This window comes from Mesocricetus auratus, unplaced genomic scaffold (genome assembly GCF_017639785.1).
Source record: "Mesocricetus auratus isolate SY011 unplaced genomic scaffold, BCM_Maur_2.0 Super-Scaffold_2245, whole genome shotgun sequence".
NCBI classification, from domain to species: Eukaryota; Metazoa; Chordata; class Mammalia; order Rodentia; family Cricetidae; genus Mesocricetus; species Mesocricetus auratus.
The window spans coordinates 9,000,978-9,025,690 of NW_024429180.1; the positions used below are offsets into that span (position 1 = coordinate 9,000,978).

The window sequence follows — 24,713 nt, forward strand, 5'->3', positions numbered from 1 at the left end:
TCACAGCCCTCCCCGCCGCATGCGTATACCGTGGCGCTCTCCCTCCTGTCTTCGTGTTTTGTCCTCCACACACACGCGGTAAGGTAGGCATTTCTCCTGCTCGCCGATTTCCGCGTGAGCTGCTCTTCCTTCACTTTTTTTTTTGTTTTTAGCCCAGTCACGCGCATCTGCTGTTTTCTATTCTTCCATTGCTTATCATTCTGAGTGCTAGAGATTCCGGTTGATTCCGTCCTTGAACGGATTGGTTTGTAACGAGACCCCACACTTGGCTAAGTATTTCCTTGAGTGACTGTGGAGTCTGTGCCTTTCAACCCCACAATCTGTGTCCTGCCTGCACCCCTTTCAGTCAGCTTTATTCGAGATCTGGTCACAGTCGCACCGATCTCTGTGCTCACCTCCTCTCCAAGGCCACGGCTTCTGGAAACCAGATTCGCGAGGCTGTAGAAACCCCAGCTCGGCTTCTCTGCCTTCCTCTGATCTCTTAGGTCACCTTTCTGTGTTCGGAAGGGCGTGTGGCAGGGTAAACAAACGTGCATAGACCAGGAGACTCACCCCAGAATTTCCCTGTCCTTTTGGATCGAGGCGCCTACAGATCTAGGCTTCTGCCCTAGTGTTTCCAAACTGCCAAGCAGACTCATCAAAAGGGCTCTGCCAAACTTTTGTAGTTGTGCCTGGTGGGAAGACGGGTTTATGTAGGACTTGTTACTGATGAAGTCCCCAGGGTTGTCCCTCAGTGCCCAGGTCCAGGTAATGTTCAGCTTGAAGCAGACTGCTGCAAACGAAGTAAGACAATTGTCCCTCCTCTTGTTTTTTGTCTGTTTGTTTTTTGTTTTCTAGAGACAAGGTTTCTCGGTATTGTTTTGGAGGTTGTCCTCGAACTAGCTCTTGTAGACCAGGCTGGTCTCGAACTCACAGAGATCTGCCTGCCTCTGCCTCCCAAGTACTGGGATTAAAGGTGTGTGCCACCACCGCCCCGCCTCCCTCCTCCTCCTTATTTTCTCATTTTCATCCTCCTTGTTCTTCTTTGGAGTTGAGTGGGGCTGAATGAGGTCTTTTGGTTTTTGTTTATATGTATGTGTGTGTGTGTGTGTATGTGTGTGTGTGTGTGTGTGTGTGTGTGTGTGTGTGTAGACAAGATTTTATGTAGCACAAGATAACCTGGAACTTGTCAAGTAGTGGAAGCTGGCCTTGAAATTCTCATCACCCTACCTTTGCCTCTCAAGAGCTGGGATTGCTTACAGCAAACCCCAAAGCATTACCCTTCCCTTCAGACTGATATTTCTCTAAGGCCCCTTTCATTATTTTCTTTCTTTTTAAAAATCCAACTCTCATCTTCATTGTGGTGGGGAAGTTTATGATTTCAGCAATCATATATTAATTAAATAAAGAAGACTTCATTTGGAAAAGTCAACTCCTCCTTTGCATGCATGATCCTCAAGCATGTAATATCCATTAGTAACATAATCCATGTCCATATGTTAGAGCTGGTGAAAATTCCAAGTCCTTCAATGTCCTCTCCAAGAAAAGGAGTTGGACTTGAGTGCTATAGGTTCAGTGATCACAAGTAAAGCTTTGATCATAGTAGATTCTCATTTGTCTAGTTAATGTTTGGTGCCAAAGTTCCTTAGGGATGTGGTGTTGAGACAATCACTGTGTGGGGGGACACCTATCTTCCTGTGACCCTGGGAGCCAGTCCTCAATGCTCGATATGGCCTTAAATACTGTGGTCAATGGGACCCTGTTACAATCAGAAGCTGCCCATAGTTCCCATTCTCTTTATTCACTCCCCTTTGGTAGTTATTAAAAAGCCAGAACCTGGATATTTTGCATAGAAATGTTGAAGCCAGACTGCCAAAAACCCGTTTCCCACAGCTTTTACAAAACCACTTTGCAGATGTACAGGAATTCTTATTTGTGGAAAATCTGCATGAATCTAAAATTAAACACAACAACAGCAATTCATGCTGAAAAGACTTTATAAAGAAGGAAACCATGGCAACAGGATCATTTGTTTTTAACTGTACCAGACATTATCTCCACCTTTACCCCAATACTAAGTATGTAACACTAACACCCTGGCTTCTTATAAGCAGCCGTGTTCCCAATGACGTTCTGCAAGCCAAAAGCAGCCATGGAAATTCTGTCATATTTGTTTTCTGAAACGCAATGGAAGTCGCACTTCCTTCCTTCTTTACCCAATTTCAGCATCCTGGAAACATCCTTTGAGGAAGGGACTCGTGTGGATGTTAAGGAGCCTCTCAGCTCCTGCTCCCCTCAGGCTCTCTGGTGCTCAGACTGGGGTCTGGTCCTCTCTTGTAGAAGTAGGCTCACTGCACGGGACAAGAGCAGACAACAGTGTTGTGTTAACAGACGTTACAGCACTCTTCTCAGAGCTTAGACGCCCTCGGTCCTCAGGGATCCTGTCTTTGCTCATTACCTGGAGTGTTTGCTTTGAAACCGCTCCTTATCATCCCGTCCTTCCATCTCCAGGACAGATATTCCACACTTAAAAGTGCATTTTTCTTCACCAAAGACCACTTTCAGGCAAAAGGCTGGGTTTTTTGCTAGAGTAGCTTCAAAGTGCTCATCAGAAATTTTCGTGATGCATAAAACTGGAAATGGAAACCATATCTTCCTGTTTATAGTTCCAAAGACAACTCAGTTTAAAAAAAAAAGTGAAGCTGAGTGCAGGGCAAACAAAGGTATTTTAATGTGGGTTTTAGCATGAAGGCTAAGAGAAATGGAGAGTAAGACGGAAGGCAGAACACATCAGAGAGCAAGGGTGTGTAGGCTTCACTGGTAGGATATGTGCGTGCGTGCATTCGTGTGTGCGTCCGTGTGTGTGTGTGTGTGTACACATATGATATGTAGACAGAGAGATAGACAGACAATAGATAGTTTATGCTCAAATAGCGAGAGCAGCAGCCTCCCACCCGAGAGGCAGAGCCTCTGGAATCTGGTGGTTGTTGAGGCCAGGTGTCTCAGCAGTGGAGCGGTTCCACGATGGCTGTTTCACACTGGCAGGCTGAGAACCTGCAGTTGTGCCCATGAGGGTGGCTGCCTCAGCAGTCCCAATCTGGTGCCGAAAGTTCCTGTAGCACGGGCCTCAGTGACATCGCAAACTCCGGAGTGTTGGTTCTGAGGCTGCGAGTTCCTAGAGAGCGGGTCTCAGTGACGACGGAAACTCTGGAGTTCCAGTTCTGATATCAGCGAAGGAAGCAGTCCCATCTGCAAGAGAGAAGGCCAAGGGGGTAAGAGGGAGGGAAGGTGAAGAGATCACAGGGCAAATGGTCGCTCTGCTGTCGCACCCTTTTCCATCTAGGCTGCTACCGGAGGATGCTGCCCACAGTCCCAGTGGGTCTTCCTGTATCATAAGGCACTTGGGACAACCCCTCAATCAAAGCTCTCTAATAAGGAGATTTTAATTTGTGACAAGTTTACATAAAAAACAAACTGTCACACATGCCCAAGCATAGGCATAGACTCTTCGAGGTAGTAACCACAACACATTTTCAACAACAGGATTTACTTGGAAATCTAGTAGCTTGTTTTAGTAAGTATCAGCAAATCCAGTGTGCTATTTTAAACATGTTTTTCCTAATTCCTTTATTTTTACTTCTGTTGGCAATATTGGCGTGGAAAACTCAGTGTGCCCGAAGCTACAGCTTGATTCTTCCTTGTTTCTGCTGGATAGACATTCTGAAGGGTCCCGAAGGAAACAGACTTTCCTGTTGAAGACCAAAGGCCTCGGTCGTAGACATCAGTGCCACAATGTTTGAAGGCATAGAGGGAATAACTCAACAGCTAATGGAGTCAGATAGAAAGTTGACCTCACATTTCCTGAAGTAAATGGAAAATGTGGTGTAAGAAAGAACTATGGCCTGCTTGTCTAGATCCATTCCTGGGGTTAAGTCGGGGGCCAAAGGAAGAGTGTCTTTAACAATCTAGTTGCAAGAAGCATTTAGCTCCTCGACGTTTCATTTCAGTTTCTTCCCTGCTTGTCTCTGTCACTTTCCATCCACCGGATCGGGTGGTAGGCCCATTCCCTTGACTTTCATACCGTGCTTTCTAGAAGTCAAGGTTCGAAGGTATTTGTAATAATACAGGCAAAGGTCAGGCAGGTACTCAAGGAAAAGGATGACTAGTTAAAGATGTGTGTGTTACATCTGTTCTTTCTTTATTCTCCCTCTCTCCCCCTGAAGTTAAAGAAGACGGAACAGAACAAAAACACAGTTTCAGATTGCTTCTTTGAAGCCAAAAGATACCAGAAGTGCTTTTGCCTTTCAGCTTCGGTACAGAGAAATGGACTTTCCCATTGCTTGCAGAAAGAGAGAGACAGAGATATCACAGTTCCCATTTCCCACAGCTGCACTTATTCTGCTTTCTGTGTTGACTTCTTTGTTTCCAACACCTCCCGTTTCTGGTAGCAGCTTGGAAGATTTATTCAGCAAATATTTAGTTCGATGTCCCCAGCATGGAGTGAGTCAGCGCCCATGATAAATGATGAAATGATGATCATCGATGTATGCTTGTGGGCGTGTAGGAACATGAGGGGATCCGGGTGCAGCTAAAGTTTGTAATCACCGTCTGGGAGGGACTTGAAAGTGAATCCTGCTTACTTAGCAACCAAGGGATGATGGGCCCCAAAGTAAAGGAGATGGCACTGTTTTCTGTGCTTCATGGAATATTGTGAAGCGGGTGTCCGTCGAAGAAGCCAAACTTCAAGGTGTCCTCTGAGCTCCACATGTCTGTGTCATGACCCTCATATCCTCCCACCCCCCCCACAAGTGTGCATACATGCACACAATATAAATGGGTAAATAAATGGTATAAATTCAAATGATCCTAAAACAAAATTTGACATAAGAAATAAGAAAAACACAGAAATAAGAAAAAAAATAAGCGCTTCTTCTTTCTGGGTCTACTTTGCTAAGTTTGTTGCCTACATACTGGAAAACCATTTATAGGTTGACAAAGCTCAGAGCAGTGCTGTTCATTCCTGGGAAATAAAGGCGGAAATTATTAAATGTATTAATTATGTAGGTGCATATGAAAGCGGCAGGGAAAACATGGAAAGCCTGAACGTTGTTCTTTTTAATTTCCAAGAAGCCCTCATCTTTGAGTTTAAGTAATTAAATTGTGTATGTGTATGAGTGTGTGTGTGAGTGTGTATGTGAGTGTGTGATGCACTGGAGGCAGAATCCAAGGCCGCCCTTGCGTTCCATCACTAAGATACCTTTCCAGTCTCTTCACTGAGTTTCGCCACTGAGAGCAAATACAAAAGGAAGAACAGCAAGCTGAATGAGATGGAAATTGAAGATTTAAGTCTTGATATTTTGTTCAAAGCCATGTTACTATTTACATTTTTACTTGCGCGATGTACTTAGTGTCTAATGGACAGTAGGTTAAGAATGCTTGAGACAATCAAAGCAAAGGGGGAAATCAGGGAGAACTAAGCCAGAAGGGGAGACACGCCAAAGGTGTGACGGTCTCGAGACCCATTTGCCCACTTCCCAGAGCCCTGAGTTTCCTGGCCATTGCCCTTGGTGTGAAACCAGCAAATGCGTGTTCACATTGTCCATGAACCAAACCAGAATGGTACTGAAGAAGCATAGTTATTCTTGCTACTTAAACTGAGAAACATTTCTTCCTCCCATGGGTCTTCACGAAAGAGCCAATAAATCATCTGGTGGCATGGAGGCTCCTGGAGAAGATCTCCATGGGTGTGGGGTGCATTTAAGGAATTACTAACTGGCATTAAGGAAGCATCCATAATGGCATATAACAGGACACGTATTAATAGCCCACAGTGAAACATACCTGGGGAGGGTATACTCCCTAATACCATGTTTAGACTTCCCTGGAGAGGTTGCGGCTGGATCTTCTGGTTACACAGTTCCCAATGCCTCGGTCCATGTCCAGTTTATTGCTGAGTCTGGAGAGAAGGAACATGTGTGTGTGCGAAGGGTGTCTTCTAACAGGGTCCCTGGTGACACTTGGGAGGACACATGCCTCCAGAGTTTACATGCAGCCACACTGCAGAACAGGAAGAGCAGATACACCTACCCAACACAAGTCTCTGTCCCGACACTGCCCCTCTGTTGATACCATGGCCCAGGATGCTGAAAATGGCACCAACTGAAAACGGAGAACCATTTCAGGTTTTGACTCCACGCTTGCAAAGCAGCACAGTAAAGGGTGAATTTGAAGCTCAGAGGTGATAAGTGGGTAACTGGCAGACTCACCGTCCCCAACCACTGGATCTCAAAACGTGGGAATGTATGTTTGAAAACCAAGTGTATGCTCTTCAAGGAGTTAGCATGAGGAAGCGGCTGTGGTCTGGGGTATCAGTAATATCACCCATATAAGCGGTTAACCTTGACTTTGTCAAACACCCTGCATTTCTTATATGAATTAAAAGTGGTAATTTAGACCGTCGAAACCTCACTCAATTAGTCAATTATCATCTGAAAAAGGAGGCTATAGTTTAGGTACATGTTAATTCATTAATTTGTTCAGTAAATAAATATTCTACGAATACTTACTTTCACCTAGGTACTAGAAATACAGAGAAAGATATAAAGGAAAAAGCCTCCATGACTTTGTAGTGATAATTGCCTTGAAGAAGACCGGTGAGTTCAATGAAAGTAGCTAGCAGACAGCTCTGACCTACTCAGGTCAGGAGAATTTCCTAGTTAGTGCAAGTGTCGACTCGAAAGGAGTTCATTGCCACCAGGACGGGCAGGGATCCTGGAGAGAGTACACAGTAGCTGGAGAGAGTACACACTAGCTGGAGTCTGAAGGTCTTTGCTAAAGATCTGCACCACTGATGCAGAGATCCTGGCGAAACTTCACAGGGAGGCTCCTTCCCAGCCTTTCAATTCACCTCTGCTCTCCTGGGCCTCCCGCTTAGCTATCTGGACTACAGATTTGAATTATCCCGCTAACATCTAATTGCATGATGGTAGAAAAATTTATGTTTTTTATAATTTATTTGTGGAGGCCAGAGACAACTTGTGATGTCAGTTTTTTCTTTTCCCTCCACTTTTATGTGGTTGTCAGGGCACGATGCTTGCATGGCAAGGGCTTCAACCACCGAGACATCTTCCTCATCCCACTTCTTTATAATAGAAGCTTCCCCTTTCTGCGCATGCATTTCGGGTAGCCTCTCTATCTCTTGAGAGCTCTAATACACATTTTAGCAGGTAGGTAAACACACTAATTCCTTCTTGAGGATGTGAACTCTTCCTTAATGAGTCTCCATTGGGAGACATTAGCAATGTCTCCAGGCATTTGATTGTTATCACCTGACAATGCCATTGGATGTTCCTGCCATCTGGAGGATTAAAGAGGCTAAACCTCTGCAAATGAAACAAAGGGAGAGACTTCCACCCAGAGAAATAGTTGAGAAACCGCTTCACGTGAATGGATTGATACTGAGATATTTCAGGCAGGGCTAGGCACGAATGGTGACTTTGGGTGATTATTGCTGTGATGAAACACCAGGAATAAAGCAACTTGGGGAAGAAAGGGTTAATTTGGCTTGTACTTAGGCATCACAGTTCATCATTAAAGGAAGTCGTGGAGGCAGGAGCTGATGCAGAGGCCATGGAGGGGTGCTGTTTACTGGCTTGCTTCCCATGGCTTGCTCAGCCTGCTTTCTTATAGAACCCAGGGCTACCAGCCCAGAGATTGCACCACCCACAATGGCCTGGGCCCTTCCCCACTGATCATGAATGAAGAAAACACCTTACAGGCTTGCCTGCAGCCTGATTTTATGGAAGCATTTTCTCAGTTGAGTCTCCCTCTTCTCTTATCACTCTACCTCGTGTCAAGTTGACACAAAACTAGCCAGTACTTTGGGTAAGGGTGAGATTAGGAGATGAAGGTAGTTAACAGTGAGGATTTGTTCTTCAAGACCATCTTAGTTTGGAAAAAGCCAGATGAGCTGGTGGGTTTTTGCCGACATGACACAATTAGGGTCACCGGGGAAGAGGGAACCTCAATTGAGGAATTGCCTCCATCAGATTAGCATGTAGCCATCCTTATGGGGTATTTTCTTAACTGTTAACTGGGTGGTGTCATCCCCAAGCAAGCGGGCCTGGTCTGTCAAAGAAACGTATCTGACCAAGGAGGAGGAAGAGAGCCAGTAAGCAATGTTCCTCCATGGTCTCCACTTCAGTCTCTGTCTCCCGGTTTCTGCCTTGGTTATCACAGCAACAGAAAGCAAACTCTATACCAGGGTAGATCTATACTGAGAGCTAGGAGGACTAGTACTGTTACAGACGCTTTGTGTAGGGCAGAGAACCCCATAGCTCTGGACATTAGGCAGCGGTTGCACCGTGGCTACGGATGCTGAATTACCCCATTACAGCTTCATCATGCATGGAAGGGAGGCTGGGGAGACCCCAACCCTCCCTCGGGTGTGTGAGTCAGAGAGATGGGGTTAGGGCGTAGGCGAATCGTTCCGAAGAAGAGGGTACTCAGTACAAAGTGGGGCTGGGAGAAAGCAATGAGGGGCGAAAACGCCCAAGCACAGTACACACGTGTGGGGAATGGTCAAAGAATAAAACAGAAACTTAAAAGCAAAGAAAAAATAGTTAACATTAGCTTTGTAGAGCATCAATTGAAATTTATTATATTTCATAGCAATTAAAAGTATGCCTGTAAAATCTCTGTCCCGCAGGAGGACGGAGAGGGTCAAGGACATGATTCAAACAGCTTCATGCAGGAGAACAGAACACCAATAATGTTCATATCTTAGTTGTCTTACTTATAAGAGTTGGGTAAATTTCTTCACTTCTGTAGAGTGAAGGAACCAAATTATTCTCTACCAATTCAACTTCTGTACCTGGAAGGATTTTCCAGTGAGAATGCGAAAGAAACCCTCTCACATTTCCTCATAGACAAGTGTTGCTAAAGCCTCACTGGAAAGTGAGTGAAACCTACATTCTGGGAGTGTTAATATGAAACCACAGAACACTGTCTGTGCTGATCCTAGGTGAAAGGATTTTAATTATCTCTGGAAGGTGAGGAGGCAGACAAGCACAGGGAACAACTCAGTAAACTAGAACTCCACCTTGTCTGGGTTATGTATTTACTACTCTTCACATTATACACTTGGCAGTCCAAGAGCCCTCCCTTCATATAGTAGGCAAAACATGCCACTCTGAACAATGCACCTATCAACATACTAAGGACATAAGACCTTACCCCCTGTGTCATGTACACCCTTCTCTAAACAACAGAATGAATTTAACCTCCCCTTACAACAAACAACAGATTATATATTCTTCTTCTTATTGTGTTTGACGAGAAGAATAAAAAGATTGATCTGGCCTGAACTGGCTTTAGGTGTGTGTAAAAAGTCAAAATTGTGCCCTCAAGTGATCTTTTAGGGAGAATCCCTTATGTGGAACAGGTATATGTGTGTGTCAATGTGAGTATATGCTCTTGACGGCTGGTGACTCCAGAGACATGAGCTGCCCTTGAGTTAGGGTTACAGGTGATTGTGAGCTGCCTAACTTGAATGCTGGGAATCAAACTCAGGCTCTTTGGAAGTACAGCAAATATCACTGAGTCCCCTGTTTAGCCTCTGCCTATGCAAAACTGGGCATTGTGGTGGTTTAATAGGAGTGGCCCCCATAGACTCATGTGCTTGAATGACTCTATTAGGAGATGTGCCCTTGTGGGAGTGGGTGTGACCTTGTTGGAGAAAGTGTGTCACAGTAGGGGTGGGCTTTGAGGACTTATACGCTCAAGCTGCACCCAGCATGGCACACTGTGTCCTTCTGCTGCCTGTAGACCAAGACATAGAATGCTTCACTACATCCCAAGCCCCATTATCTGCATGCATGTTGCCATGCTTCTCACCATGATGATCATGGACTAACCCTCTAAACTGTAAGCCAACCCCAGTCAAATGCTTTTCCTTATAACAGCTGCCTTGTCCAGGGTGTCTCTTCACAGCAATTACACCTTAACTAAGACAGGCATATGAATGATGAAAACCAGGTACATTATAGTGAGAGTAACGCAAACCCAGCTTAATCTGTAAGTCAAAACAAAACTACTCTCAATATGCTCCTGGGTAATCAAACTCTCCCTTCTCCTGAATCCTATAAAAGGAAGCCTCAGTGATAACCAGGGCCTTTGAGTTATCTCTACTCATGGTCTCTTACAGTGTTTTCTGTTGATTTCTTTCCTTCTAACTAGTTTCCTTGTCACTTTTGAAAATCTGTGTGGGTTTTTACTTCAGTTTCTTGAATAAAAGGCCAAGAACTTGGAAATAACCGGCCCTAACCCCAACCAGTGATGAGTGATGGATATGAAAACTAAGAAGGAAGTCCTTGGAGACAGAGGTTTGAACGGTACCTTAGGAATTCTCAAGTGACGTTTCTGGAAATATTTTCAGTCTATTCAATGCAGCAGGCCTTTAACTCTGGAACTTTTTGTTTTAAGACAGGGTCTCATGAGCCCCTGGATGAGGTGTAGCCAGAGATGTCCTAGGATGTATGATACCCCTGCCTTCACTACTTTAGCTTGCAGTTACAGACAGGCCTGCATTCTAACTCCAGTTACCAGTCCTTTGTTCATGCTGGGAAAGCACTCCATAAACTGAGCTATCTCTTTTGCCTGAGGAACCGTTGTATTTTAGCATTTAGACTTCTCTTCATCTAATTCTTTCTAACCAACTGTTGTGGAAAGCTATAGGTTACTGACACAGGAATTTTAAAAATTTTTAAAGTTTTGTTTTTCTAAATCACTTTAAAGTTAATAACAGACAAATACCCCAAAAAATAGATCTATGTATTTTTCTAGACTTCATATTGGCATTTTTTTGAATGTTCTTCCATATTCTGGTTGAACCAAGCATGTTGGTTCATCTGGAAGTAACTTCATCCAAAGCTGGGTTGGTGTTATATACCAATATTTCCCATACTCGGAAGGAGGAAGCAGGAAGACCCAGAGCTCAAGGTCAATCTCAGCTATATATCAAGTTTACAGTTTTCCTTGGTTACAAAGGTAATGTTGGAAAAAACTGAAAAAAATCAGAAAAAGATTCTTAAAATTCATTGTACTTTTAAATTTGTCAAACACTTAAGCAGCAGAGAAAGAGAATTTGTAGAATAAAAAGAACATAGGTTATAAATGAACTCTACAAGGACATCAGAAAGACTGAAAAATAAAACTCTTCCTGAAAAAAATTAATATTTATAACTTACTGAAAAAGAAAGTATAAAAATCCTCATGCTATCTGGCCAACAAGTAACCCTGGAGATATTTCCTAACTAGACAAGCTTTGGAATACTGTAATTCAAAGATTCTAGTCATTCTCATGCTAGTGAAAAGGTACATGCGACTTTGCTGTCAATTCTGATAGACACCGTTTGCATGTATGTATGCATGTATGTATGTATGCATGCATGTATATATACATATGCTTGCCTGCATGCATGCATTATTTTGTGACAAATGGTCTTGCCTGGCAGCTAGGGCTGCACTGAATTCACAATCCTCCTGCCTCAGCATCTTAATTTCTGAGATTAAAAGTGGGAGCCTCTAGGCCCTACTAGGTACTTGGTTATTCTTAATTCTGAGGTTTCTTCCCTTTCCTTCCCCCCCTCTTTCTCATCCCCTCCCATCCCCTTCCCTCCCTTCTTCCCTCCCCTGTTCTCCTCTCCCCTTCTTTCCTTCCATCCCCACCCCTTCCCTTCCCTCCCCTCTTCATCCCTCCCTTCTTCTCCTCTCCCCTCCCTTCTCTCTCTCCTCCTCACCTTGTCCCTCCCCTCTCATCCTCCTCCCCTATAGTGCCAGACATTTATAACTCAATGTGTGTGTGTGTGTGTGTGTGTGTGTGTGTGTGTGTGTCTGTCTGCTGACTTGCTGACTTCTTTGTGACAAGAATCAGTTTTCATTTCTTTCCTTTCCCTATGGATCTGAGGATTGAAAGCAGGTAACAATGGACAGAATTGGTTTTTTTTTTAAAGAAAACTAAGTATTTTTTCTGTTTTGTTTGTTTGTTGTTATTTGTTTTGTTTTCTTTTTAAGAAGAAGGGGACTTGAATGCAGGGAAAATGGGACAAGATGAGTGAACATGTTCTACCCATGAAATTAGAAGAAGTCCTCTTACTAAAGGAAGACAAGCACAGAAAACTCTACATCACTTGTTACCAGCCAGCAGTGTGGTTGAAGGAGACCCTTAACAGTTGGTAATACCATAAAGACGAAATGAGGGTCAGGATTTGGAATTAAGGAGCTGGTTTCCCTCCCTCAGGGACTGGGCTTCCCCCTCATGTTTACAGCTGGTGATGTCTGGCCTCCTCATCTGGAAGGGAGCTGGTCCTGGTGCTCAGTTTACTTGCAGTGTTTACACAGATTCACCTTTTGCTCCCACTCCGGATAAGGGCAACTGCATTTCCTTGGAGACCAGCAGCCCAGACACCAGCGTGATGGCCGGTTGATGAGAACACAGCTCGGAGATGATTGCTGCGGTTTTAATGGCTGGAGCGGGAAGTTTGGGAAGTGTAATGTGCAAAAATTTCAGCTTGCCTATCTCTTGGTGCAGCACATTTTAAATCAAAGAAGGCAAAGACCTCCGACATTGGAACATGTGGCCAAGAGCTTGCATTCTGGTCCCTAAAAGCAGTGCAACCTAAGGGAGAAACTTCAAATGTTTTCCTTCATGCTTTGTCTTTTCTGTTGTTTAATGCTTTCCCTTTTCTTTCTTTGAGCTTTGGTTAAAAAAAAAAAACACCCCAAACATGTACTGACTTCTGCTTTTGGTTCAGAGAGGGGGGAGCCTTTGCTGTAGGCAGTAAAATATCAAGGGAAACAGAAAGGGTCGAGATTTGCCAAAGGACAAAGGTCGTAAACAGTGACTGACGCAGACGGTCAAAGGTACAGCCGAAGTCCCATACCCTCCCCTCACATTCTACACGAGAGGCCAGCAGCATTTTCTAACTCCTGCGAAAACCCGCACACACGTCCACAGTTTTCCTTGAAAAATTACTTGAACATGGATTCTGCTCGAGATGATTTTTCCCTTTGAAACTGAATGGCACGAAATGGGCTTTTATATAAATTGAATGTCTCCTTAGCCATTTATTCGTTCTCAGTGCTGGCATCCGAGAGCAGGAAGAACTAACAGAGATTAATATGTGTTTTTTAAATGGAAAAATAAAGCCTTTTTTTAGAAGATCAAAGCCTGGACAGAAGAAGTACATTCATCTTCCTTATTTTCCTTTTCAGTCTCCTGTGTATTTATGGGTTACACCTAAAATTTTGAGTTTGAGGTTTGGGAGAAATAACAAAGTAACAGGCATCGCTGATGCATCCCATTTTGAATAATCTTCATGCTAAAATTTTACAGTCATCATCCTGCTTCGCTATTTTTCCTTTTACTGATTTAAAACAACTAGACCTTGGTGAGGCCGGGGTCACCACTATTTAGGTCAGGTTTCTGTGGCCGCCTCATGACATATTAGAAGTTGGAGACGCGGTATAGCCTGTGAGGCAGAGGGAAAGCCTTGCTTTTCAACTCCATTGGTTTCTAGCCTCTCATGAGCACTTAATTCCTCACAGAGAAGGAAATGGTCACGGTGTAGAGTCCTGCGGCCCGTGAAGGGTAATTGGATAACATCTTTTGAAAGATTTACAAGGCTGCCAAAGATCTTGCCAGCTTTAAACCTGATTGATTCAGTGTGAAAAGATCGGAACAATTCCGACCTAAAAGTTTAAAGACAGACCTTCCCTGTGAAAGCATAATTTAGGGCCTGTAATAAAATTGTATTGGAAACAGCTCATCGAAGTACACAGTCGTACATTGTAAAAGTTAGCATTATGTTAAAGGACTTTTCTCTCTACCTTAAATCTCCCAGAGAACCTGAATTGTCCACCGGATACTTAGATAATGACGTACTTTTGTTTTTGCATTCCTTTCCTCCACAGTTTCCCTACAGAAAGACACAACTAGCTGATTACCTCTCCTCGCTACCCAAGTCTGCTTCTTGCTAAGTGTGCTTCACAGAATTCACCCAGCTCTCATCATATCAGTCAAGACAAAGGAGGCCAAAGTCTTAGCAAGAGAAGAGTGGTTTGAACAGACTTGCCCCACATTTTAATTTTTTAAAGTGCTGATTCTCATCACATATTAATTTCCATCTTGACTATATATATATATATATATATATATACTCCCAATTAGTGCAGTATTTTGTGGATGGACTCCACTGCTTTTGATGACTCAGACAAATTAATGATTAAACATCTTCTAGCTAATTACTTCAGGCCATTAATTATTTATCTGGATCCATAAGTCTATCATTCTATTAACCCCCATTTCCTGCTGCCTGTTTGAGAAGTGGCAGGTTTGAATAAAGGAAAACATAGAAATTCCAGATAAATAGAATTAAGCAGAGTCCACATGGCTTTTTCTCTCTTCTTTATTATTGGGGTTATTGAAATGATGGCACTTAAACAAAGGTCTGCTTGTGTTTAAACAGTGCTCTTTTTGTGGCACACTGACAGGCTGCCTTCCCTCCTCAGATTTCAGTTTGGAGGATTTAGTGGGCGATAGCATTCATTGGCCTCTTACCTGTATTGGAGGCTATACCTTTTGAAGCTTTCTTCTCTCTTAGAGGTTTCTCACAGGAATCTTGGTTGATGGATGCTCGTGTCACTAGACACATGTTTTCAAGTGACCAGGGATGATTTTGCCATTGTTGTTGTTGTAGATTTATTAGAACACTAATTTTCCAACAAATTGGGAACTTGTGTCCTTCCCACTGCTAAAAAAGAAAGAACGGTATCGTTAAGAAAAATGTAGTTGAAAAGGAATGAATTAAGACATATGCAAAGGAGTAGAAACAAGTGAAAAGGGCTTTTTACGAAGGACGGAGGGCCAAAGCCCCAGGCGCTCACATTACTTTCCTGAGGAATTAGGAAACCATTTGGCTGGAGCTCTCCTCCCTGTCCATATTCTAACCAGAGTTAAGTGTCAAGGAGGTAATTTAACCACCTTCCCCGTTTAGTGAGTTAGAAGACTTTCCCCCTTTTATTGAAGTCATCAGGGTCAAATAATTCAAATGTATCAACTTGCAGCCGGTGGTCGGTGCTGTCTGCAAAAGCATTGCTCACCGGGGTTGGTCTGTAAGAGTTCTTCGTGCTCTTTCTTCGAACACTGTAGTTAGTAAGCTGAAAATATTTAGGGAAAGGGAAAATACCCCAGGGGATCAAAGAGACCAGCAACTGATAAGAGAACGGAGATATTTAACGTAAATTTATGTATGTGTCTCAAGTCAAAAGGAACACACAGCTGGATCCTGATTTTTGGTTCTAGTGCCATCTAGTGGCAAGGCAGAGGAAGACAGGGTACAGGGCACAAGGGGCCTCACACAGGTCATTACGGGGGGGTAATTATTATTCCTAAAAACTTGGGCATTAAAAAAAATAAAATAAGACAAAATACTAACCACAGCTCCAAATTCTGTCGCTTTAACGAGAGAAAACAGTATAGGAACCCCACGAGTTAAAGGATTAAGACCAAAAAGTCCGTTGTGTTGAAATTTTTGGCCTTCCCCATGGTCTACACAGTCTGATGCCAGTCTGTCTTTATAGAATGACTTAGAACTATTCTTTCTCGTGAGTTTTTTTTCTTTCTCAGCAGCCGGACTTCTAGGACCGTGAAAGTCGTTCACCCTCCTTGCTCGTGTCATCTTCCCGGGAGCGGACTCTGCCACTCACTTATCATCTCCAGTTTGGAGGGACCCTGCTCCAGGTTTGCTGTCTTCAGGATCTGAGTCACGATTGGGCCTCCCTTCCATGCCCTCACCCTGTGACGGGACATCCCTAGGGGTAGCGCATTCAGGGGGACCCAAGGGCCTTATGGTGTCTTCAGTATCCGCGGTGGTGTCCTCTGTTGAACCCATACCTCCCTCCTTAGAACCCAGTGCTAAGCGCAGGAGGGACTCATCACGCACCCAGACTTCGGAACGTGAGAATCTGACTGCCAGCTCCAGCTTTTCCGTCTGCCTAACTAGGTCGTCTTTCGGCACGCGATTTCTCTAGGTCGATTTCGGTAAGGCAGATGGCACGTCTGAAGGTACCCACAGCAGTGTGTATCACATGTTTCCCAAGAGGTTCCTTTTACAGCATTGGAAGCCACTGTCGCAGAGTGATGACTGCAGGAACGGTAACACTTGAAACAAGTGGATTGAGTAACACGTCTAATCACATACGTGTGGAAGACCAAAACTACGACGTTCTAGTACATAAGCTGCCATGGGATATAAGTTTAGGAAATGTTCCACACTGTGTACAGCTGTACAGTACACAGGTATGGTCCCTGTCTACGTAGCTATAATAATAGTTTAATCAAGAGTGATAATTCATGAGATACCACAGTCTGTGTAACTTGGGGTAAACTTGGCATTACCTAAACACATGCAACCCCAGGAGTTCCTTTTGATATATCAACTTAATGTTTCATTACATCTCAGGTGTAGGAGAGGAATCTTCAACTTAAAAATCTTTAAGGAAAAGGGAACCAAGCCTAAAATGGGTGGAAACCAAGTACTGGATATATCGCAGAGGAGCTAAGAAAGCGGCACACTGGAAACCAAAGGGGGAAAAGCTGAGGGCTCTCTGGTCTCCACGGAGGACATACTTCCCTTGTAATGCTGCTGTCATACATTGTCATAAACTTAGAAACAAGAGGGATTTGTTTCTAGTCTATCTATGATTGTATAGGTCATAATTATCCAACAAGAGGGATTTGTTTCTAGTCTATGATTGTATAGGTCATAATTAGCCAACAAGAGGGACTTGTTTCTAGTCTATGATTGTATAGGTCATAATTAGCCGTGGCGTTGACTAGCTTGCTCTTAAGGAAGGTTCTATAGGCTCTTCTTGTCTCAGATTCATAAGCTGCCTGGAATCCTGGCCTTCTTCAGCTGAGATGCATGGAGTACTTCTCCCTCTGCCTCAGGTGGACCTTCTCTCTTGCGTTCATCTTGGGCCCAGTTGAATATTCCAAGACACCTCCCTCCTTTGAAGCTAGTGAACTAGAAATAGTAGTTCCATATCTGACCTCAAAGCCCTTTCATCTCATAATACAGTGTGCGGTGTGTGTGGAGGGTAGGAACCTTGGCTACTTTGTGGCAAAACAGCAGGTGACTAGGAAGCTTATTGAGGAGGTGTTGTGTGCTTCTGAAAGGTGGAACATAGCTTCTTGGTCTCCCCTCTGCCCTCCAATCTACCTTCTCACCTTCTGACGATGAAAAATGAGAAGGAGGTTGGCATTTATTTGAAGTAAGAAATGATGCTTCTCACTCTTGTGCGACTCTAAGTAAAGGTATGATACGTTCTGATAGGAAGACCAATTGTCCAGGGAAGCTAGAAAAATAAATTCCCTCACCTGAAGAGGGATGATTCTGGAAAGTTGCCCCTCTTCCGGGTTGATGCAGACCTCTGGAAGGTTACACAGGAAGATATAGAGAGCAACCACGCTGGGCTTGGTTGTAGGGATCAAGGCTTCACAACTAGAGTGTTAGTGAGAGACTCCTGTGTCCCCTGCAAAAACTTGCCCTCACCCTCTGCTTGTCCTACTTGGAGACACAGTTTCTTTTATGATCTCTTCCAGATTCTGAGTTCTTTGTAGTGTTTCTGATAGAGTTCTAGAATGCTCTATTATACAAGCAACTTCGGTCTCTTGCATAATCTCCCTTTTTGGGGATTTATTTGCTGGAAGTAAAGAACATGCTATTTCAGTTCAATCTCAGCACAGTTGTCAGTGTTTCAGTCACTGGATTTGCTACAGACCAAGTGTGTGAATGCTTCGCATGCTATACTGCTGGGTTTTAAACATTCACAGGAAAGCATTCAAGTGTGCATCGGAACACATAGGTGCCACCATGACACATTCTTGCTTGACAGCCTGTGAGGGATGCACAGATGGGTTCCCTGTCCGTCGACTGGTGGCAGCAGAATCTTCATTGCAGCCTTATTGGCTGCACATGGGCATTGTGATGCTCTAAGAGGGAAGAGGACTCTGTTCTGGGAGACAGCATTGTGCGGATGCCTCATGTTGAAAAATGGTGAAGTCAGCTTAAAATCCATTGAAGGGAAAACAGCACACAGGTGCTGTCTAACCACGGCAACCGCTGAAAACCTAAGCAAATGACTGAGGTCCAGGAAGCGGAGAACTGACAGGTGGCCACAGATGTGTGCGGGTGAGCTGGGTTCTTAATTTCCTTCCCCTTTTGAAACAATCTTTTGTTTGGTGTTGCTTCTTAAGACAGCGTGTCATATAGCCCAACTGGTCTCAAGACGGTGAATGTAGACCTTGAATTCCAACCTTCCTGCCTTCCCCTCCCAGGAAGCTGGATGACAGACACAAATAACCGTGTCTGGCTAAAGCTACTATGCCCTTGCATACAAAGATCAGCGCATACATCCCATCTCAGGCAGGGTTTCCATTGCTGTGAAGAGACACCATGACCGTGGCAACTCATACAAGGAAAACATTTAATGGAGCTTGGTTATAGTTTCAGAGGTTCAGTCCATTATCGTCATGGTGGGAAGCACGGTGGCATTTAGGCAGATGTGTTGCTGGAGAGGAGCTGAGAGTCCTACATCTTGCAGGGAACAAGAAAATCAAGTGTGACACTGGGTATAGTTTGAGCATAGCAGAACTAAAAATCCTACCTTCACAGTGACACACTTACTCCAAAGAAGCCACACCTTCTAATAATGCCGCTCTATTCGGGGGCCGTTTCCTTTCAAACCATCTCACAACCCAACTCTGTTCCCAGCTCGTTCTTTTTCTTTTCCCGAGTACACCTTGAAACTCCATTGTGATTTTGTTCTCCACATAAGTCACTGACTTCAAGCCTTTGTCTTCTTTGTCTTTCCACTCTATCAACAGACATTATTGGGTACTTGCCTCTGTCCCATTCTAGGTATTGAGAACTGACCAGAGTCTCTGTCCCCAGATATATCCTATCACCAGAAATTTCCCAGTCACCTGAAATAATTTGTCACTAGCAACCAAGAAACAAGGGGACCCACACTTCTTAGGGATTGAGCTGATCATCGATCTCAATGGACAGGCACATGCTGCCATCCCTCAGTTGTACACAGACATCCACCAGGATAAATTTTCAGCTCATATGTAAGCAAAAGTCGTGGAGGGATGCAGGGATGCAGGTGGTGTCCCAAGATCCCTGGGGGCCCTCGGAGTGGAATCCGCCACGTACCTGCCAGGTGATCAGCCAAGTTGGGCTCTTACAGACACACAACGCTAGTAGTGATGAGGCAAATAATCCTTTGCTCCAATTGCTAATTGCTAGCTATTACACCATGGGGGAATACTGTTTTGCTTCCTCAATCCTGGGTGGTGATTATTCAGCCACGTTTTCTTTCATCTAACTATCGCCAAAAGAGGAATTTTATTAGCACAATTCATGGCCTATAATTCTCATACTTTGAAAATACTTATACTTCATGATACATTTATAGGGAATGGATACTTCATGATGTGCATTAAGGATATATAATATGATGAGAGTGTGGTATGCCAATGGACCCTTCCAATTAACCAAGCCATGTGATTGTATAACTGGCTTGCAAAGTCATTTCAAGACCCAGAGGGGCATTTGCATCCGTAGAATACTATTTACCTTTATTAACACCCCATCTAAAGTTAAGGGAGTCGACAATTAATAGTTTATTTGCCAGACGATTGATTCAACAATTCAGTGCAGACCCAGTAAAAATTGCTCGAGGCTGATTAATTTTGTTATCTAAGACCTGCTACTGCTTCTGTCTACAGTTGATTTGATATAAGAATTGCACCTGAATTGTTATCAGATGTCTCAAGTGGATTATTGTGTCATGTAATTTCAACATCAGAACTTCAGAGTGAAGGAGGAGACTGAGCTACAGCAGGTTCACGTCTGGACAATCCAGTGAACAAGTTAAAACTTTAGCCCTTTCATTCTCCTGGTCATTGACTTGTTTTTTTTTTTTTCTCAAAGTTAATGGTGTCTATGAAGCCGGTGTCTACATAGATTAGGCAAAAATCTGGTTAACTTGAAGAATGAAATGAATCAAAATGGAAAGCAATTCATTTCACTCAATGTGAATAAAGGATAATTAAAATAGGCGTGAAGTGGTGTTGAGTACGGAAATTCCCAGGAAATCATCTTATCTGAACAGGATTTCCTGGCACTCCTACTAATTTCATATTTCTGTGTTTATATGGCTCACATTTGTTTTTGAAATATCATGTGTTGACGCTACACGAGCATATACCGTTATGTGTGTATCTGTCTTTCTCTTCCTGTTTGCGCACACACACTTCATTTGTAAAGTGACGAAGCTTATTAGTGAGTCTCTCAGACTTCTTTCTAAACCTCTCAGTTCCCCAGTGTTTGGAAAAAAGTGTGAATAAATAGAATGCAACTGCAACTGCAGAGTTCTTTCACCAAAATCTTTGCTGGCAGAGGTTGGTTGAGCGAGCCTCAGGACCTTTGTGTGTGAGGAGATCAGAGTAGCAGAGAACCTCCAGGCTAGGTCATTAATGGGTTGACTGTATTGGGAAGAGGCTGTGGTGAGGGGCTGCTCCTTTGTGGGAAATGTAGGGGCTGATCCTTTAAACCCATTTCTTGATTTGCTGGGGAAAAGACAGCCTCATTTTCCCCAACATAGTTGAGAGAAGTATTGAAATCCCAGACCTGTCTTTTCCATTAGGAGACAACAACTCACAACCACACTCAGGCTGACTGGTATACTCTATGACTGCCACAGAGGAACCCTTGCAAGGATGCAGCATTTCCCTTCAATGGCATCAGCACCGGGGGAGGCTAAGACATAAGAAAGCAAAGCTCTAGTAAAATCAAGTAACAAAGGAAGGCAGGTGACGGCTTGTCGCACAACCAAGTAGTCATTGAAACAATGATCCCATGAGTATAAGGGTTATGTGTGCATAAGGTTTCCTCCTAAGGTAATAATCACAGAGATAATTATAAAATGATAATGGACAGATCATGATTGCTTCAAATTTTTTTGTGCCTTTTAGAAAGCTAATCTTGCCTCCATGGCCACGTAGGACATCTTTCAAAAGAGAAACACAAATGTTTTCAATAACTGTTCTGCAGATCTAACTGTTCTGTACTCCCTTGCTATGGGTTGATTGTGTGTGTGTGTGTGTGTTCTGTTTTAAAATTACATTAGTAGTGCTGGAGAGATGGCTCAGCAGTTAAGAGCTCTGGTTGTTTTTCCAGAGGACCCAAGTTCAATTCCCAGCACTCATCTAGCTACTCACAAGTGTTTGCAACTCCATTTCTAGAGAATATGACTCCTTCTTCTGGCCCCCAGGGAACCTGGCACATACACAAAGTCAACAAACATATATGTAGGCAAAGAACTCTAATATATAAAATAAATAAAAAAATTTAAAAATGTTACATTGGGTGATTGTTTTTTGGAAATGGTTTTAAGTTGTTTCTTGTCGAGTTTGTAGCCCATGGGCAAAGCCAGCCATTAAAGAAGAATTTGGTGGTAGAGAGTAGAATGGAGGCCAGCACAGCTAAAGAAAGTGACTGGGGAGATACCAATCAAAGTTTCCAGTCAGAAAGAGTACTCAAGGGACCTGTGTTATAATACAATAACTATAATTAACAGTGGTGTCTGCTATTACTGTTTCATATATGTGTATGCGCACAGTGTGTTAGACAGTTTCATGTCAGCTTGACACAAACTAAAGTCATTTGAGAGGAGAGAATGTCAATTAGGAAAACGTTTTCATAAGATCTGGCTGTATGCCAACCCGGAGGGCTGTTGTTTTTCTTGATCAGTGATTTATGGGGGAGGGCCCAGCTCATTGTGGGTGGTCCCATGTCTGGGCTGTTGTTCCCCGGCTGTGTAATAAAGCAGGCTGAACAAGCCATGAGGAGCAAGGCAGTAAGCAGCCTCCATGGCCTCTGCATCAGTGCCTGCCTGTAGGTTCCTGCCTTGTTTGAGTTCCTGGTCTGACTTCCCTCAGTGATGGAGTATGATGTGGAAGTGTGAGACAAATAAACCCTTTCTTCCCAACTTGCTTTTGGCCATGATATCTCATCCATCCATCCATCCATCTATCCATCCATCCATCCATCCATCCATCCATCCATCCATCCATCCATCCATCATCCATCCGTCCATCCTCTATCATCTCCCATAGTATATTTCGTGTTGTTTGCATGTACCTTGTATTTAGGAGTGACATTCTGGGATGGGGTAACATATTAGGGGCACGTTCCTGGAGAAGACTGACTTTACCACTCTCAGTAACCCTTAATCATCTATAGTCCTTTATCTGTGGGTGGAGCCTTGAGAGCTTCTTATATATGTATGTTGACATGCCAACTTATTTGGGTCTTGTTTAGGCAACCATCTCATGAATGCCGTTTCACTGCCTCACAGAAGACACTACCCAGCAGCAGGTGTCCTGGCCCTCTGATTGGAATCAGAATGGAATTTTGAGACAATGTTTCAGTAGCTCAAGCTGACTTCAAATTGGGGTTCTTCCTACCTTGTCTTCTTAAGCTGGGATGGAAAGCATGGGTCTCCATAACTGGTTACAATTTACTTTGTATTTAGCTCTGTTTGTTTGAGACAGGGTTTCTCTGTGTAGCCCTGGATGTCCTGGAACTCACTCTGAAGAGCAGTTGAGCTGGAAATCAGAGATCCACCTGCCCCTGCCTCTGGAGTGCTGAGATTAAAGGAATGCGCCACCACACCTGGCATTGTATTTAGTTTGATTTGAAGGTTTAGAATCTAGGCTCCTAGACTCCGGGATATTATGTTTGACTCTCAATTTTATTTGTTCAGTCTGAAGGAAACCATACTCTATTAAGGCTGCATCTGAGGTGCCAACAAGACAGAAGGAAACAGAATCGTAAAAGTTAGAAACCTTAAGGTCTTGGTAAACCTTTCTGAGATGAGCATGAAGTATTTTTGCCTATGTAAGCTACACACAGGAGGATTGATAAGTTAATATGCTTGGGGTCACACTGCCTTGGTATAGCTTTCAACTTGGCTGCTTTGTATGAACTAAGTATTCTTAGTTATGCCTACCATGCCCTGGAGTTTTCTCAGAGGGAAAGCATGGGAGACTTAGAATATATTTCTGCATGCATTTGGTTGTTGTAAGAATTGAATTGAATTCCCAAATATAAGCCTGGCACATAATTAATAGTCAATATGTGTGTATTAGTACTATTCATTTAAACTATTTAATAAGCATATTTCTAAACACACACTCACAGTGGCAGGTTTTCCCCAAATCTCTTTCCTGTCTGTCTCTAGAATCTACCCTAACTACCCCACTGCATTTGACATCACTTGTCTTCTTAATTTCTCCCTGGCTTAGCTCTTTTCTTTCTAGCATAAAGTCTACTTAGATTTTGTAGACAAAAAGTTCCACTCATGATTCATCAGTCTAGTAAGTATATGGAATTTAATACAAGTGCTTATAAAGTGAATAAAGTCTATTTTTCTAAAAACAAAGCAAAGCAAAACAAAACAAAAACAGTAACTACCACGGGAGTAGAAGGCCGGGCTTTTGTTTCTTATATTTTGTATTCTTTATACCCTCTAGCTTGTTTTCAGATAAAGTTTCCTAGGTCTACTTATATAACCTACACATATATTTATTTGAGTAAGGGAGTCATTCAGTTCCCTACCCAGATGACTGAAAAACATTTGCTGACACTCCTTTTAGCAATTAAAAGAATTTGACTTAATGGGTTGAGTCTATTGTGGAAGGCTGAGGGGTTCTATTGATTTCTCATTCAAAAAAGAAATCCCCTCTTGAACACAGTGGAGAAACGCATTTAGAAATGACCTTTGGGAGTACTTCAAAAGTTCACTCTGCTAAAATTATTTCTGATGACTTGTGAGCGTGACACAATGTCTTTGTAGTGTGTCCCTTCGGGCTGTGTGGTGCTCCACAGAATGGATGCTGAGCAGTAGCCCCGCCTCCCTTCAGGTAAGCTGTCTGGGTGGGTCCCTGGTTCTGTGGGTCTCATGCTAAAAACACCACACCATGGTTTATATCAAGGTCTCGAGTGTGCAGAAGAGCTGGCCAACAGGACAACATCACAGAGTTTTTGCAACCTAAATAATACAGTAAACCCAAGAGTGCAGATGATATTAAAATACATTGGGATGATTAGGAAATTTGACATGTTGAGTATTTTTTTTTTTTTGGTTTTACAAGACAGGGTTTCTCTGTATTTTTTTTTTTTGGAGGCTGTTGGTTCAGCCTGGCCTCAAACTCACAGAGATCCGCCTGCCTCTGCCTCCCGAGTGCTGGGATTAAAGGCATGCAAAATGTTGAGTATTTACCACCTTCATTTAGATACTCAGGTATTTAACTCTAAGTTTATGTTTATGATAATAACTGTATTCAACAGCATACTTCCCCAGTACTGGGCTGTTAAAACATATCTAATGAGCCTGTATGATATGGCTTTAGACTACCATTTTTGCATATATGATATTTCTCTTTTAAGCATAAATTAAAATATACAATTTAAACTAACGAAATCTCTTTTCTTTCCTTCCTGGATCAAGTAAATTGTCTTTCCAAGATATATGTAGATTTTTCAGTGCATGCTCATTTCTTAAATGCATAGAAACCAATTTAGAAAAGTTAAGTTACAGTTATG

The 24,713-nt window shown here is 43.1% G+C and overlaps 1 long non-coding RNA gene across 3 annotated transcripts; it reads right to left on the reverse strand.

The window, feature by feature from the left end:
• Positions 1-1,950: 1,950 nt before the first annotated feature.
• On the reverse strand, positions 1,951-17,628 carry LOC121140866. Of its 3 annotated transcripts, none has more exons than XR_005877828.1 (5): positions 17,417-17,628; positions 15,981-16,181; positions 14,597-14,789; positions 2,438-3,228; positions 1,951-2,330 (listed from the first exon to the last, which is right to left on the reverse strand). It is a non-coding gene; the product is annotated as an uncharacterized LOC121140866 (long non-coding RNA). The 3 variants fall into 3 exon arrangements; XR_005877822.1 differs by lacking the exon at positions 15,981-16,181 and adding an exon at positions 5,821-5,935 and having other exon boundaries at positions 1,952-2,330; XR_005877817.1 differs by lacking the exon at positions 15,981-16,181 and having other exon boundaries at positions 1,953-2,330.
• Between the last annotated feature and the right edge of the window lie 7,085 nt (positions 17,629-24,713).